Source organism: Eschrichtius robustus, chromosome 18 (assembly GCF_028021215.1).
Source record: "Eschrichtius robustus isolate mEscRob2 chromosome 18, mEscRob2.pri, whole genome shotgun sequence".
Taxonomy (NCBI): domain Eukaryota; kingdom Metazoa; phylum Chordata; class Mammalia; order Artiodactyla; family Eschrichtiidae; genus Eschrichtius; species Eschrichtius robustus.
Window position 1 is genome coordinate 17,261,071 of NC_090841.1, and position 16,376 is coordinate 17,277,446.

At 43.7% G+C, this 16,376-nt stretch overlaps 1 pseudogene; it reads left to right on the forward strand.

Moving 5' to 3' along the window:
* Positions 1 to 1,119: 1,119 nt before the first annotated feature.
* Positions 1,120 to 1,206, forward strand: LOC137752287 (small nucleolar RNA U3; annotated as a pseudogene).
* The last annotated feature ends 15,170 nt before the right edge of the window (positions 1,207 to 16,376 follow it).

The following is a 16,376-nucleotide window of genomic DNA, read 5'->3' on the forward strand; positions in this document are numbered from 1 at the left end:
AATTGGTGTCATGCATTCTTTTGCTAGTTAAAAAAAAAAAAAAAAAAAAAAAGCCTTTAAAAATAACTTAAAGACCATTGCAGGCACCTGCATTCAGGGGTTGTTGTTGTAAGGGGATAATGGATGTTTGTAAAGTACCCTGCTCAGCACCTGGGGTGAGTTAATGATCACTATTGGAGGGCCTCACCTCCTCTTAGTAGGGTGAGGCTGGATGGAATTTGGGGGCAGGGAGGATCAAAACAATTTGGATTTAATTCTGACAGCCCTGTCCAAGCCATTGGAAGGCACTCATTTCTTCTTTCTCCTGTTTTAAAGCAAGTTATTTAACCTCTTTGAGCCTTTATTTACTTATCTGTAAGATGGGACTATTGATAGCTACCCTATAGCCTGTTGTGAATTTATTGAGATCATACATAAAAATACGTAGCATTGGTCCTGATACGTCCTAAGCAGTAGTACCAGGCAGCTATCATTACTTTTAAAGCATGAGCTAGCTGCATTCCCAGTCTCAATTTGCAAAGCAGTGACGAGTGGTATCGCTGAAGGGGAATCCATTGTCTTTCCTCTCTCCCTCTTTCCCCCTTCTGTTCTTCCTTCCTACTTACGTAAATGTCACTCCTTTTGATTCTTATCTTAATTAAATTACATAAAAGAGAAATCCAACTAAACAAAAGAAGAATAGACATGCAATCTCATCATCAAGAAAAAACACAGGTAAATATGCCAACCCCAAATCTTAACTGAATTGTCCTTACTGAGCATAAAATTCCTTGCACACAAAACAGAAATGGATATATTATACTCAATTTGTGCTCATTAGCTGAAAGAAAGGAGCATGCCAGTTCAAAGGAGACTCGCCCCGCTTCCCACCCCATGTACTGATTCCTAAAAGAAAATTCTCAGATGAGGCAAAAGGAATGTTGTGAGAGATTTACAGCACAACGTCATTAATGACCATCTTAAATTTATCCATGCAGTTGATAACTAAATACCAGACAGGAGGCTGAATTCTGGATATACAAATAAGGGAAAACAGCAACAGATTTGATGCCTGCCCTCGCTGAGCTTGTAATCAGGAGAGGGAGGCTTATTAAACAAGTATATATTAAAACATATATGAAGACTATACTTTCAGGGATCATTTCTATAGTTTGTTACTAGAGAAGTTTCTCTGAACGTGTAGAGCACCAAAAATATATATATATATATATATATATATATATATATATATATATATATATATATATATATATAAAACATCAGTGGAGATGTTCAAGTTGGAATGTCAGGGAACGCTCTCTTGGGAAGGCATATTTAGCCCTCTTCTGCCTCAGGGCCTTTGCACTTGCCGTTTCTTCTCCCTGGAATAATTTCTCCCATATTTTCTGCAAGGCTCCTGCCACATGTCTTTCAGGAGTCTGTTCAAATGGCCCCTCATCAGAGAGCCCTTCCCAACTAAACCTACATCACAGTATCCCTTACCCTGCTCTGCTCTTTCTTATAACTCTGCAAGCACGTAACATACGATAGGTTTGTTGACTTATTACCTGTTCTTTCTTCCCCAATCCTATCCATGGAATGCCAGCTCCAGGAGAGCAGGGACTCTGTTTTGTTCACTGCTGTATTCCCAGCACCTGGAATAGTCCTTCGAGCAATAAATATGTGTTGAGTGAATGAAAGGGAAGCAGCCCCAGCGTGGAGGGGGGTTAGTGAGGAGAGCTTTCCCAGTGCAGAGACCAGCAAGGGTGCGGCAGGACAGGGCACTGAGCGTTTGACTAGAGAGGGAGGGAAGGAAAGCTGGGGGACCAGAAGGACACAAAATGGCAAAGATGATAGTGAGGCAGTTCTATATACATGTAACATCTCCCCGAAATCAACAGACCATTATAGCCTATTTGAAAAGTAGAAGGACAAATATAGTGTCCATGAGACCAGATTAGAGGGAGTGATTAAAGTGGCCAAATAGGTAAGTCCAATGAACATTCTGCTACCTTGTTATCCTTACAGCCACGAGGGAACCTACCTTTGTCTATTCTGTGTAGGGACAATTCATATTTGTCACCTCATTTAATCCTGCACAAAGGTCTGTGAAATAGGTTTATTTTTCCACTTTACATTCGAGGAAACTAAACCCCAGTGAGTTCAAGGGCCTTGCCCCAGGCCACCCAGTGAGTGAGTCAGGGAGCCGGGTGACCCATTTAATGTGGATGGAGTCCTTGTCATCTGCCAGGAAGGCTATAGGTGGGCCAGTTACACCCTCAGGAAGGCAACACTAAGAAAAAGAGCAGAGAAGAGACAGTGAAATTAGCATGGCCCTTAGAAAATGAGATGCTGCTTAAGTTATTTCAGTCTTTCTCAAATATCCAGAGAAAGGTCAGACCACACAAAAACCTGGACCGCATCTCAAATGATACATTGATTCAGGTCCCCTCAACTGCAGGGGACACAAGTGTTATTTATTATTGGCACAGCTTCAGATGCTGACTCAGTGATGCATTTACTATCGGGAAGAGAAAAATTTTGAACAGTCTTCACTGTCCCTCTGAGCACCCATATCCAGCTATGCATGGGCTCCCGCTTAAGTTTTTGGGTCTTAGGAGCCTCACTTTGTTATTTTTTTGGTAAAAGGGCTGTCAGTGGGTAATCAGCACAAGGACCTTGTAGCGATCGCAATAGGGTATTTTTCCCGTAACCTTTACGTGGTTCCTGGGCTCTACTTCCAGCTATTTAAAGTTGATCACTTTAACTGTCGGGGGATGCAACGCCCTCCCCCTCCCCGCTGTAAGATGGGGGCAGAGGAGTGTCACTGGTCTGCTTGGAACGCCCTGCCCTCCTCCTTAAAGATGTTCCCATCAATGTGAGAATGGGAGGAACACTGAGGTAGGGTGTAATAGGCCAGGAAAAATGAAAGCTGATTTCTGACCAGAATCCGACAGGCCACTAGAGAAACAGGGTAGATCATAAGCTGTTTTAGAAGCTCTCACTACAAGTCAGGCATTGTGGTAGGGGCCTTATGCGCACCATCTCTTTAATCCTCACACAAACCTGTGGGGCTTCCATTGTCCTTAAAATGGGGTTCTTGGCGTAAATCGCAGAGGAAATGTGAAGCCCTCTAGAAACCGCGAAGCATATGATTACAAGATGTCACTGATTTTTTTATCACTTTTTCTCAGACAGATCTGAACACACTCTCGTGTTGTATTTCACCTAGAACACTGTTTCAGCCTCTGGATGTTGTAGCATGGGGTGGTGTATTAGAAAACAAGACCATCCGTCTATTTATTTGTTAAGCACTTATTGTGTGCCAGGCATTGGCTGGGTGTCAGGGACACATTGGGGAACAAGTCAGAGGCAGTGGCTGGCCTCATGGGACTTTTGAGGTAATGAGAGGGCAGTTTATCTTGTTCCAGACCCCACGGGCAGGGCTGGCCCTCCCACCGCTGAGCTTCCTTAGAGGAAGCCCTACCAGGTACCTGACACCATTATTGGAGGAAAAACTCAAAATAATCTGATGGTAAAGAGCTTTGATTTTGCCAGTGAAAGAGATAGATTAGTAATCAAGAAGGCCAAAAGTAATTGGGACGACACCAAAGGTTTTAAACAATAGAAGGTAAGTAGCTTTAAGATAAGAAATTTAAAGGCTAGAGATTGAAAACAGATAAAAATAAAAATCTCCTGGGCATGGGATTTGCTTGGGTTTGAGTTTCAAGTTAGAGGGAAGTTAGACCACTTCACTGCATGAGTCTAAATCTTCTGGACCATTTGTTGTAAGACCAGCCTGATCTAATACACTAATTTAGGGTATCCAGTAGAGTTTGAGAAGTTTTGTTCATTCAGTTTTATTTAATTCTTTATTTTAAGAAATCCATTTCTGGGACTTCCCTGGTGGTCCAGTGTTTAAGACTCCAGGCTTTCGCTGCAGGGGGTGCGGGTTTGATCCCTGGTTGGGGAAGTAACCCAGAAATAAAAAATTCAGGTTAAAGAGAGACATGAAAAAAAAATCTCTTTCTTCCAAGTCTCCAGAAGAGTTTGTCTGATGTGAAAAATAAATATTATGATCATGACAAGAAAAATTATAAACTATTGACAAGTCTACTTAGACAAAGAAAGCCACTAGCCTTACAGGCAAGCATAAGGGGACCAGATGGCAAAGGGATACATGAAACTAAAGATACACTGTTGAGTTGGAAAATAATCTTATTAAAATATAAATGACTCCACTTGGATAGGGGAGAGCAAAGATAGTGGTCCTGCCTTGGAGCCTCCGCAAGAACTTTCAGCCTGCAGTTTACGGGGTAGATCTGGAGTCCAAGCCCAGACATCCCACACCGTGCCCATGGTTACCCCTCCAACTGTCAGGTGGTGGGCGAAAAATGAGATGGGAACGTGAAAGACCTCTGGAAAAGTGCTGTGGAAATTTACAAATACGGGGAAACCCTAGACTCAGGACGCTGCCCTCCAGGCCCCTGAGAGGACGGTCATGCCTTCTGGGAATTGTGGCCGGGTCACCTATTTATCATATTAACGATGTAGACTTGGGATGTTGGCTCTCTGTCCTCTTCCTCTTCTCACACTTTGCTTCAGTGACCCAGTCTTCCACCACTCTGCCTGCCTTCATTTCTTAGGGCTGCCATAACAAAATACCACACACTGGGTGGCTTCCACAACAGGAAGTTACTTTCTCACCGTTCTGGAGGCTGGAAGTCCAAGCTCCAGGCGTTGGCAGATGTGGTTTCTCCTGAGGCCTCTCTCCTTGGCTTGTAAACGACCGCCTTCTCTCTGTGTCCTCACGTGGTCATTCCTCAGTGTGCGCACCCCTGGTGTCTTTGCGTGTGCCCAAATTTCCTCTTTTTATAAAGACACCAGTCAGATTGGATTAGGGCCCACCCCAATGGCCTCATTTTAATTTATTACCCTAGAGACCTTAACTCCAAATCTGGTCACATTCTGGGGTACTGAGGATTAGGGCTCCAATATATGAATTTGCAGGTACAAAATTTAGCCCATAACACTGCCTTTGAAGACGTCTCACGTAGGAGGCAGGACAATATGCGTAGTGGGTAGGTCTGAGTTTTGACGCTGACCAGATGCTCGAGTTCAGACTCTCCCGCTATCACCTACTAGGTTTGTGATCTGAGGCAAGTTTTGTAACTTCTCTGAGAGTCAGTTTCCTTGTTTGTATCACAGGCACACTAAGGGCTTGTGAGGACTGAGGAGTTATTCCATGGAGGTAGCGCCTGGCACGTGGGAAGTGTTGGGTGTTAATCATCATTTTGTTCTGCAGTCAGCTTCCAAGTCTCTCTCTCCATGAGCTCTCTCACGATCTGTATCTGACTGTCCAAATGCACCTGCCCGCCTCCACACCAATGCCATGCACTCACTCTCTCCTCAAAAGATACTGACTTGGGTATCGTGATGGTTCTGGTTCAAATAAGATTAACCCCCTGCCCTTGAACCTCCTGCCTACTGGGGGATCCAGGCAAGTAAACTGCAAACCTCAATACGATGTAATTAATGTTATGACAGATGTGTGTGCAGTTCAGTTTCAAAACTCTGTTAGAGCCATGGAAGGGATGGAAGGGAGGAAACAATACATCCTGAGCAGGGCTGGGCGGGGTGGTCGAGAACGAGGAGGAAGGGATGGGAAAGTTTCACAGAATAGAAAACGTAAGTTGAGACTTCAGGAGTGAATAGAATTCATCAAACAGAAAGGGGAAGGGCACAAACCTTTCTTCTTTGAGGTCTAGGCTGTTCTGCCTTCCCTTCCACCTCCTTCCCACCCCTTCTGGTCTCCTTGCTCCTGGTGGGTTGATATAACAGACTTCCTAGTTCCTTCCCTGGTCCAGTGAGGACTTTGACATTTGGCTCACAATCATCCTTTCCACCCCAATAATGCCTTCATTTTACAACTGCTCCAGCTGCAATTTAAAACTCCAAGATACAAATTTATGTTCCCGGCCTTCCTACTCCTGTTTCTGTCTCCCCACCTGTTCCCTAACCTCATAAAGACTTCTATTTATGCATCTCGGAGTTGAACCACCCTAAAGGTCTCTGGATAGGTCTGCAGATTTAAGAACTTTCACGGTCACCATCGACTCACAGAATATGGGCAAACACCTCAACCCGGCGCTGATCCTTCACCCGGGCTCTCTTTCCAGTCTCATTTCTCTCTCTGTCCTCTTTCCACCCCCTGTGAGGGATCCTGTCCTCCTGGTCCGTCAACTGTATCCCGGATAGCGCTAGACACTGGGGACATAAATAAAAAAGCACAATTCTTGCCCTTAAGCAGCTGCCAGCTTATTCAAGAGTTAAAAAGCAACCTGAGAGTTTGAAAACAATGTGATAACCTTTTTCAAATCCAAAGCCAGGATGAAAGGCTCCTCCTTACCTCCATAAACCCCGGACCTTTTATGTAACCCTGTTGGTGTACTCACCTTGTTTGCTAGCTTTTTTTGCCAGAACTATGTCTGGGGGTCCAGAGCCCTTTATCGTGCTGTGGGTTTACAAACAACGTGGCCACGGAATGAGAAGGTTGCCCTACTGGTTGGACTGGCAGGGGGGTTGAACAAAGCCTCAGGCTCAGATGACCCCTCTGCTGGGTTGACTGGTGGGTGGTGCTCTGACTAGACTAGCCGCCTCAGGGTGGCAACGTGGAGAGGTACTGCCAGTATCTTTGGGACCATGATGCTGGCAACAGCGGCTTGCTCTGGCAGTTGCGTGGGTTGTCAACACCCACAATGACTACCCTCAAAATAAAATCTCTCCACCTAAAGGCTCCTATCCCATCCGTCCTTCTCAGAAACTTTGCCCTGCTGCTTGCCGTTTCTCTCTGCTGTATCTTCAACCTCTCCCGAGGTCTCTCCCATCAACACTTAAATAGTCCTCTCTCTCATGTTGAACAAGAAAAAAACCTTTTAAACTCCACGTCCTCTTTCATCAACTGCCACCCCTTCACACAGCCCATTTCCTGAAAGCATTGTCCATATTTGTCATCTCCGTTTCCTTCCATTCCAGATAGGCTTCAGATTCCTTAGACACCAACGCCTCCCTTCTTCTTGGGACAGTCTCTTTTCCGGGTTCCCATGGTATAACGCTCCCTGGTTTGCTTCCCGTCTCTCTGGTCACATCTACTTTGGCTCTCATGCAGGCTCCTCCACAGTTTTCATGGACTGGAGTCCTCAAAGTCTGTTCCCAGGCTCTCTTCTCCTCTTACTTTGCACTCTCTCCCTTGACCCATGATTTCAACTGATGCACATACGCTCCCAATACGAATCTCTAACTGCGACATCTCCTCTGTACCTCAGACTTGTCGATCTTACTGTCTCCTTGACGTCTCTTCTTGGATGTCCCAAAGGCACTTCCAATGAAAGTCCTACAAAACTGAACTCGTGGTGGCCATGCCCATCCTCTCTACCCGCTCACCCTGCCACGATGCTCTTCTCTGTCTCTCATCTCAGTAAGTGGTATCACCATCCATCCTAGTATGCAAGCCAGAGGTTTCATCCTCGAAAACTCTCCTTTCCCTTAACCATTTATCAGTTCATCACCAAGTCCTGCCGTTTCTGCTTGCTAGATGTGCCCTGACATTTTCTCTTGTCTTCAACTGCACTGCCATCACCCTAGTCCATTCCTCCCCTCTCTCTAAGCTAGCTTATTACACTAATCTTTCAAATGGATCCCTGCATCCATTCCTGCCCCTCTCATTGAGTCACTGTACTGTAGCCAGAGTGCTCTTCCTGAAAGACAGATCTGGCTGTGGCATCCCCTGTACAGCCTGAAGGATTACAAGAGCTTCCTGTTGCTCTTAGGATGGAGGGCAGAACTGTACCAAACCTCCACCCACGTGTCATCACTGTCCCCCACACCAACCCCACTGCCATTCTCTCTGCATTCTCTGTTCTCGACTACACTGGCCTTTTTTAGTTCTTCAAATGACCAACTGCACTTCCTCTCCAGGCACAGAGCCTTTGCTGTGCCAGTTTCCCTATCTGGGATACTTTTCACTTGGTTCACTTGGTCATCAGGTTGCCCCTCAATCATTATTTCCTCCCTCATTAGATGGATCCCCCTATTTATGCTTTCAGAGGATCTTAACGTAGTGGTCATTTTGTATTTGTTTGTGTGGTACTTTGATCATTCCCTCTTTCCACCTCTAAATGATAAGTTTCATGAAGCCCAGACGACTCCACTCACCACTGTACCTTCGCTGTCTATCACAGTGATTGACAGAGGATGTCATTACAACAGACGCCTCTATGCCTAGCACTTAACAGTGAGCCTAGCACACAGTAGGCATTCTACCAATGTTGCTGAAAGGGTGACTGAACACATGGACTGTGGATGTTCTGATGCCTTTTCTAATCCCTTGGAGAACACTAAAAATTTTTTCAAAGATATGTAACAGAGCAGACACAGTTCAAATAATTAAGTTTCATCCCACTGGGAGATTTATCTACTGGAAGAAGCATGAAAAAAGGGTACACTGAGTGACAGTGGTTAATTCCCACAACTCCTCAAGAATTGACCCAAGTGACCTCTGGACTCTTCCTGGCATGAGTAATCTAATGTGGAAAACATTATATTGTGAACTGGCTGTGTTTTGGTGCTTTCACTTTTCCATAATATTTTCCAGAATTCAAAATATTACATCTGAATCGTCGGTAAGTGAATTAGATCATTTTCTTCCCAGTCTATCTTTGACTACCAATCTCCTACTGTGATGGGTGTTGACGCCATGTCACCCAGGGTTCTCACAGGGTAGAGGTTGCTAAGCACTGAGAATTGTTTGCCGGAGGTCGTAGAATCATTTCTTATGGAGGGGAAAGGAGCTGTCTTTTAAATACGGGGATTCCTTAGTTCCTCAGGGTTACGTTAAACGTTCTTCTGCTGATGGTGAGTGAAATGATTCCATGAGTTCCCCAGTCTCCCTCTGAATTATGATTCCGTGATCCTATTAATGTTTGACAGAAGGGCAAGTCTTAATGCGCAATTCCATATAACCCCTGAGTTTCCTCCTGGGGATGAAACTGACTAGAAAATGGAATATATCATAGTGATGGGAATCTGGCTGTGTGCTTTGGAATAGTAACTAGCTGCGCAGCTTTGTCTCCTAGGAAACAAGCAAAGCCTGATGTGAGGATCTTGGAGGGCTCATGCTACTGACTCAAAATTTATCTGGGTTTGGCTTCATGGTGGGAGGGAACGCATGTGATATTTTATCTGTGAGTCTGGGAACACTGACAAATGGTGTCCTAAGTGATTTAAGAAACCAACAGTACATAAACCAAAAAGATCAAGGTGCAACCATCAGCTTTAGGTTAGAAAGGTGGGAATGTGGGTCAGTGAGCTGTGGAAAGTTTTAGGCTGTTTTGCACATAATGCTAAATATCAGGATGATTCATGGGAAAAAAAAAAGACAGCCAAACACCTGCCCATTTGGTTTCTATGATGCCAAACACTGAGAGATATTTGGAAACATGCAACTGTCTGACATTGCAATGACAAACTTTCTGGATGAAAAATTGTGTAGGTTTTTTTTCAATTCCTTATTTTGGTGCTACATAAATCATTTCTGAAAAGTTTCTTTATTATATGTAATTAGGATTTACATTGCATTTCAAACCATAAACTATGGCTATCCAGAGAGCTGTTTTTTGTTTGTTTGGGGGGGCTTTGTAATAAACATTTTCCAATCCTATTACGGAATTTTTCCCAAGGGAAAGGTTATAGACACTTCAACTTGATCTTTCAGCAGCAGCCCACCCAGGTGGCCGTGCCCTCCTGCCTAGAGCATCCCCCTCTCTTGACATCACCCCTGCTGGTTCTCCCCCCACAGCTCCGGACCCTGTGGCTCAGATGCCTTTGTCAGATCCTACAGATCAGTCTGACTTCTTGTATTGGAGTCCACTCTGTTCTAGCTCTTCTCTCTCTGTCTAGCTCTATCTCTATTTCTCTTTACATTCTCTAATCATTTCCTTGATGATTCCATGCATGCCCATGAATACAAGTACTATCAATAGGCTGACAACGTCTAAATTTGTATCTCTGACCCATTTCTCCCAGCTGAGCTCAAAGAGAAAGTCCAATTCCCTACATGGAATTTTCACTTGGATGTCTCAGAGATGTGTCAAATGCAATATGTCCAAAAGAGAAATTATGATCTTCCTCCCCAAACCTGCTGCCTTTTCATAGTGAATGATCCCACCATCCACCACAACCCAGGGTCATCTTTGATGTCTTCCTCTGTCCCACCTTTCACATCCAGTCATCACAAATACACCTCATACATATCTCATAAGTGTTCTTTCCCTCCCTTTTCAATGTCATCCCTCAGTCCAGGTCAACATCATTGCTGACCTAGATGACTGTGATATCCTCCTAACTGACCCCCTGTATCCACTCCTGTCCTCTAACAATCTATTCTCTACACCAGGTAGGGAATGCAAACCAGAAATGCAAACCAGATCATGTAACTACTCTGCTTAAATCTCTCCTAGGATCCCCCACCACCTGTGGGAGCAGCAGGAAGAATGGGCTTGCAGGGCGAGACTCTGAATTATGTCTTAGAAGTGTTGAGCTTGAAATGCCTGTGTGGGGCTTCCTTGGTGGCACAGTGGTTAAGAATCCGCCTGCCAATGCAGGGGACACAGGTTCGAGCCCTGGTCCTGGAAGATCCCACATGCCGCAGAGCAACTAAGCCCGCGTGCCACAACTACTGAAGCCCACATGCCCTAGAGCCTGTGCTCTGCAGCAAGAGAAGCCACCGCAACGAGAAGCCCGTGCACTGCCATGAAGAGTAGCCCCTGCTCGCCGCAACTAGAGAAAGGCCGCAAGCAGCAGCGAAGACCCAACGCAGCCAAAAATAAATAAATTAATTAATAAATCAAAAAAAAAAGACATGCCTGTGGGACATTCAGTTAGGGTCTGCGGGCAGATGCAGAGAGAAGGCAGAGTAGGAGATGTAACTATGGTAGTTGCTGCTGTAACTAAGAACCAAACGGAGATGTTACAAAGGTAAACTAGAAGGTCCGTTCAGAGCTCACAAAATGGCAACCACACTTGGGTGTGACCATAGCATTCTAGAGGATGTAGAGGGTGGGGAACTCTGATTTGCTAGGACCCCCAGAACTAACCAGTGTTTTAGTGGCTGTTTTGTATACACCTGACTCACAAGAGATTGATGTACAATCACCATGTCAATTCATTCATTTAGAGTGAGAAATAGAAATACTAAAAATTCTCCCAAAGACTTAAGTTCACCACTCAATACATTCTCTGCCTGTAAGGCACATTATAACCAGCAGGCTGCTTCGTGAGCGTAAAATCCAAGGTAAGGAAGTGAGATGAATGATTCTTACTGAATTGTTGGTCCAGAATATTCAGGTACATATTTCCAGATATTGTTGAGCCTGTGTCTTAAAGTTGTTGCTGCGTAGCTAAACTTGAGGTTGAGATAAAAACAGTGGAGTTTTTTTTTTTAATTGAAATATAGTTGATTTACAATGTTGTGTTAATTTCTGCTCTACAACAGTGACTCAGCTATACATATATATATTCTTTTTCATAGTCTTTTCCATTATGGTTTATCACAGGATATTGAATATAGTTCCCTGAGCTATACAGTAGGACCTCGTTGTTTATCCACCCTATATATACTAGTTTGCATCTGCTAATCCCAAACTCCCAATCCTTCACTGCCCCCATCCCCTGCCCTTAGCAACCATAAGTCTGTTCTCTATGTCTGTGAGTCTGTTTCTGTAGCTGTTTTTATTTATATATGAGAATTATTTTCTACAAATGTTTTTGCTGCCTTGTAAACAAAAAAAAAAGGGCAAACAAATGACCAAAGGAAAACACAAGGCTATGGAAATGTTCAGGATTTAGGTAGAAATATTTAGCTCAAAATATATCATAATTCAAAAGGTAACTTTGGACTCTCCATAGGAACCAGCTGGAAGAATGTTCTAATTTATTAAACTTTTTGCTCTGAGGAAGATAAAGCAGTTTAGTGAATAGTCATTTGATTCCTCCCTTCTGCTTGGGTCTTAGAAAAAAATAACCAGAGAGAGATAAGTGCCATGCTTCTGATGCGGTTGCCTCGGGGGAAAAGAACCCCCAAGAAGCAAGCTTGGCTCTACTGAGCAGAAACTGGGAGAGGCAATGAATTTACTCAGAACTGAGATTCGTAGACCCCCTGCTCCTTCCCGCCCATTAGGGTGATATCGAGAATTTAACTCTGAGCCAGGCACTGTCTTGGCTCATTGAGTGCTTAAAACCCTGTGACTTAGATGCTCTATTTATCCCCAGTTTGCAGATAAGAAAACTGAGGTACAGTAAGGCAGGGAACTTGCTGAAGGCATGCAACCAGTAAGTGGCTGAGCGGGGATCTGAACCCCGCTGGTTTGATTCTTGGGTTCACAGTCTCAAGATCCCAACCTCTTCCTTTTGCTCTCCATGGAAGTGAGAGTCACGAGCTGATGGTCCATGGTCCCGGAAGAGGTGACAGCTTCATGTCTGTGGTAAGTCACAATCAGCTTGAGGACACTTTGCCTGCACCCATGGAGGGGTTCCACCTGAGGACCAGGGTAGGAGAGGGGCTGAGATGGGGGCTGGGACATTGGTGCCTTTTCTATTGATATTTTTTCTTTCTTACCCACACACCAAAAGGTAGGATTCTTTTCTTAAGCACCCTGGCTATGGACCCGTTACTTCAGGCAAACCCTGGGTGGGGCTTGGGGATGGTGTTGGGGAAACAGAGCGTGAAGCATGGAGGCAACTCTCAGGTCAGAACACACGGGTTCCCTGCCCTCTGGTCTGTGCAGTGGACACAGGGCTGCACTGTGGCTGCTCTTTCTTTAGGCCCCCTGCTGACCACGTCCTTCTATTCAAGTCTTTCTTCAGGAAGAGCAAAATACCATTGTTCAGATTTCAGCTTTCTTAGCTAAAAATCTCACTCCAGTTGTGCCCCTTGGAGAGGAAGGCCCAGCGTGACTGGGCTTGGACAGACGCAAATAGCATAGTTTTGTGTTTGTACACAATCTCCTAGTTTTCTTCTATATATGATAAACGTTATCCACTGCGTCATTGGTTTTTCTGTTTAATACTCAGCAGGTGCCATTACTTATAAATTACAATGATGATGGGGGTAGGGATGGGAGTGGAAATTGCCTCCTTCTTCCTGTGGGTTAATGTAGGAAGAATGTTATGAGCATTTAAGTGAGAAGCCAGTGTAGGGGGAGAGAGAAAAGAGTCAAAGCGGCCCTCGGAACATTACTGATTAAGGGAAGGCCCCAGGCAGGAGGAGACTAGGAAAGAGCCTAGATTAGTGGGAGACCATGTTATGGAAGTCAGAGGTGAGAGTTTTGGGAATGGGCTTAGTCATCAAGAGTGTCAGTCAAGTCGACGTATCATGTGGAGGTCAAGTCGGGTGAGATCCATGAAGAAAGTGCTGAGAATCAGAAAACCCTACAGAAAGTGAAACAAGGTGTCATTACAGTAGTGGAGACTCTGAGAATCAGGTGACAGGAAGGTTTGTTGATTCCAGTTCAGGGGGTTGCAGACCCAAATCAGACTGGAGAATTAGGCAATGTGAACTTGAACCCAGGTGTGTGAGCTAAGAGAGGACTCCATGAGACAGGTGTGGGCTGGGTGTCCTTATTGCGATAATGTCCAGAAAAGGGGGCTCAAGTCTTATGGCTCAGGGTTATTTGCAAAATTGCCCTGCATATCTATGACTTGTTAAAAAGCAACTTCGATTGTCAGAGGGATCACCCAGGCTTTCTTGGAAGGATCACCTCAATTCTCTTGGGTAGTAACCTCAGCTCCAGGTCCCTTCGAACAGTCACCTCCATTTGCTTGAAATAATAAAATTGTTTACTTGGTTAGCATCTTTAACCCTGGGAATTAAAGAAATGACGGCATAAATCAAACCTATTGTGTTCATGTTCCTGTGTTAAGTTAAGGAATGATCTATGTATATTTAAAGTGTAAAGTTTAAAAGAATTCAGCATATTATTTGATTGACACACTCCTACCTCAGGGCCTTTGCACTTGCTACTCTTCTGCCTAGAAATCTCTTATTCCCTATTGCCTCATCCCTTGCTTTGCTAAATCCTTTAAGTCTTTACTCAAATATCGACTTATCAATAAAACTTTCCCTAACCACCTTTTTAGAAATGCAAATCAAAACTACAATGAGATATCATCTCACTCCGGTCAGAATGGCCATCATGAAAAAATCTACAACAATAAATGCTGGAGAAGATGTGGAGAAAAGGGAACCCTCTTGCACTGTGTGTGGGAATGTAAATTGATACAACCACTATGGAGAACAGTATGGAAGTTCCTTAAAAAACTAAAAATAGAACTACCATATGACCCAACAATCCCACTACTGGGCATATACCCTGAGAAAACCATAATTCAAGAAGAGTCATGTACCAAAATGTTCATTGCAGCTCTATTTACAATAGCCAGGACATGGAAGCAACCTAAGTGTCCACTGACAGATGAATGGATAAAGAAGATGTGGCACATATATACAATGGAATATTACTCAGCCATAAAAAGGAACAAAACTGAGTTATTTGTAGTGAGGTGGATGGACCTAGAGACTGTCATAAAGAGTGAAGTAAGTCAGAAAGAGAAAAACAAATACCGTACGCTAACACATATATATGGAATCTAAAAAAAAAAAAAAAAAAATGGTCAGAAGAACCTAGGGACAAGACAGGAATAAAGACACAGACCTACTAGAGAATAGACTTGAGGATATGGGGAGGGGGAAGGGTAAGCTGTGACAAAGTGAGAGAGTGGCATGGACATATATACACTACCAAACGTAAAATAGATAGCTAGTGGGAAGCAGCCGCACAGCACAGGGAGATCAGCTCGGTGCTTTGTGACCGCCTAGAGGGGTGGGATAGGGAGGGTGGGAGGGAGGGAGATGCAAGAGGGAAGAGATATGGGGACATATGTATATATATAACTGATTCACTTTGTTATAAAGCAGAAACTGACACACCATTGTAAAGCAATTATACTCTAATAAAGATGTTAAAGAATAAAAAAATAAATAAAAAAATAAAAAATAAAAATAAATTAAAAATTGCACTTCACCCCTCTCCCTCTCTGCTGAATTTTTTTCTCAGCACCAGCCACCATCGTACATACTATATATTTTAATTGTTTATTTGCCTCCACTGTGCACCAGGTACTGCTCTAGTGCTGAAGATAAAGTGATAAACAAAACAGACATGTTTTTAGAGCTGCTTGGGTTCGGAGTGAATTTACAAGGGCATGGTTGACTAGCAAACGATAACTGGAAGATCTTCTCAGGAACAATAAAGCTGAGGAGGAATAAAATTGTCTAAAATGATTTCAATCATCTTAACACAAATTAAGTGCTTTTATTAAGTTGTATTAAGTTGTTGTGTTAGTGATGTGATTTCATACACATGACACTTATGTAGTGTTATAAACATATCTTACCTCAATTTTTAATTTAAAAATTTAAAAAATGATGTAATCGAATAAATGATTCCATCAGGAAAAAAGATATGCATATGGTTAAAAATTTAACATATAACAAAACCATTTACAATGAAAAATGAGGCTCTTTTCCACTCCAAATTTCTTGTCCTTTCAACCTAACTCCCTCCAACAGTTTTTCCTGCTTCCTTTCAGACATTTTCCATGCAAATACTCACATATATGAATATATTATTTTTGACCAAATTGCAACATTACAGACTGCATTGCCTTGATTTTTTTTTTTTTTTTTTTTGCCACACTGCGTGGCTTGTGGGATCTTAGTTCTCCAACCAGGGAATGAACCTGGGCCCTTGGCAGTGAAAGCGGGAGTCCTAACCACTGGACCACCAGGGACTTCCAGCCTTGATTTTTCACTTAAAGTATTTTAAAGATGTTCTTATGTGAATATATACAGGCCTGCCTCCTTTTAAAAATGCCTTTCTTTTAATATTTCACTGCACAGATGGCCACAATTTAAACTAGTAACTTACTGATTAACCCAAACAATACCTGGGTGAACATCCTTATAATACCTATTTGTTAATTTGTCTGTGTGCAGATATATCTGTAGGGTAAGTTGTTAGAAGCAGAATTGCTGACATGCAGATATGAGGCTGTATGACCCAAAAGTTTAAAATCTTTCTTCCTCGGGCTTCCCTAGTGGCGCAGTGGTTGAGAATCTGCCTGCTAATGCAGGGGACACGGGTTCGAGCCCTGGTCTGGGAAGATCCCACATGCTGCGGAGCAACTAGGCCCGTGAGCCACAACTACTGAGCCTGCGCGTCTGGAACCTGTGCTCCGCAACGAGAGAGGCCACGATAGTGAGAGGCCTGCGCACCGCGATG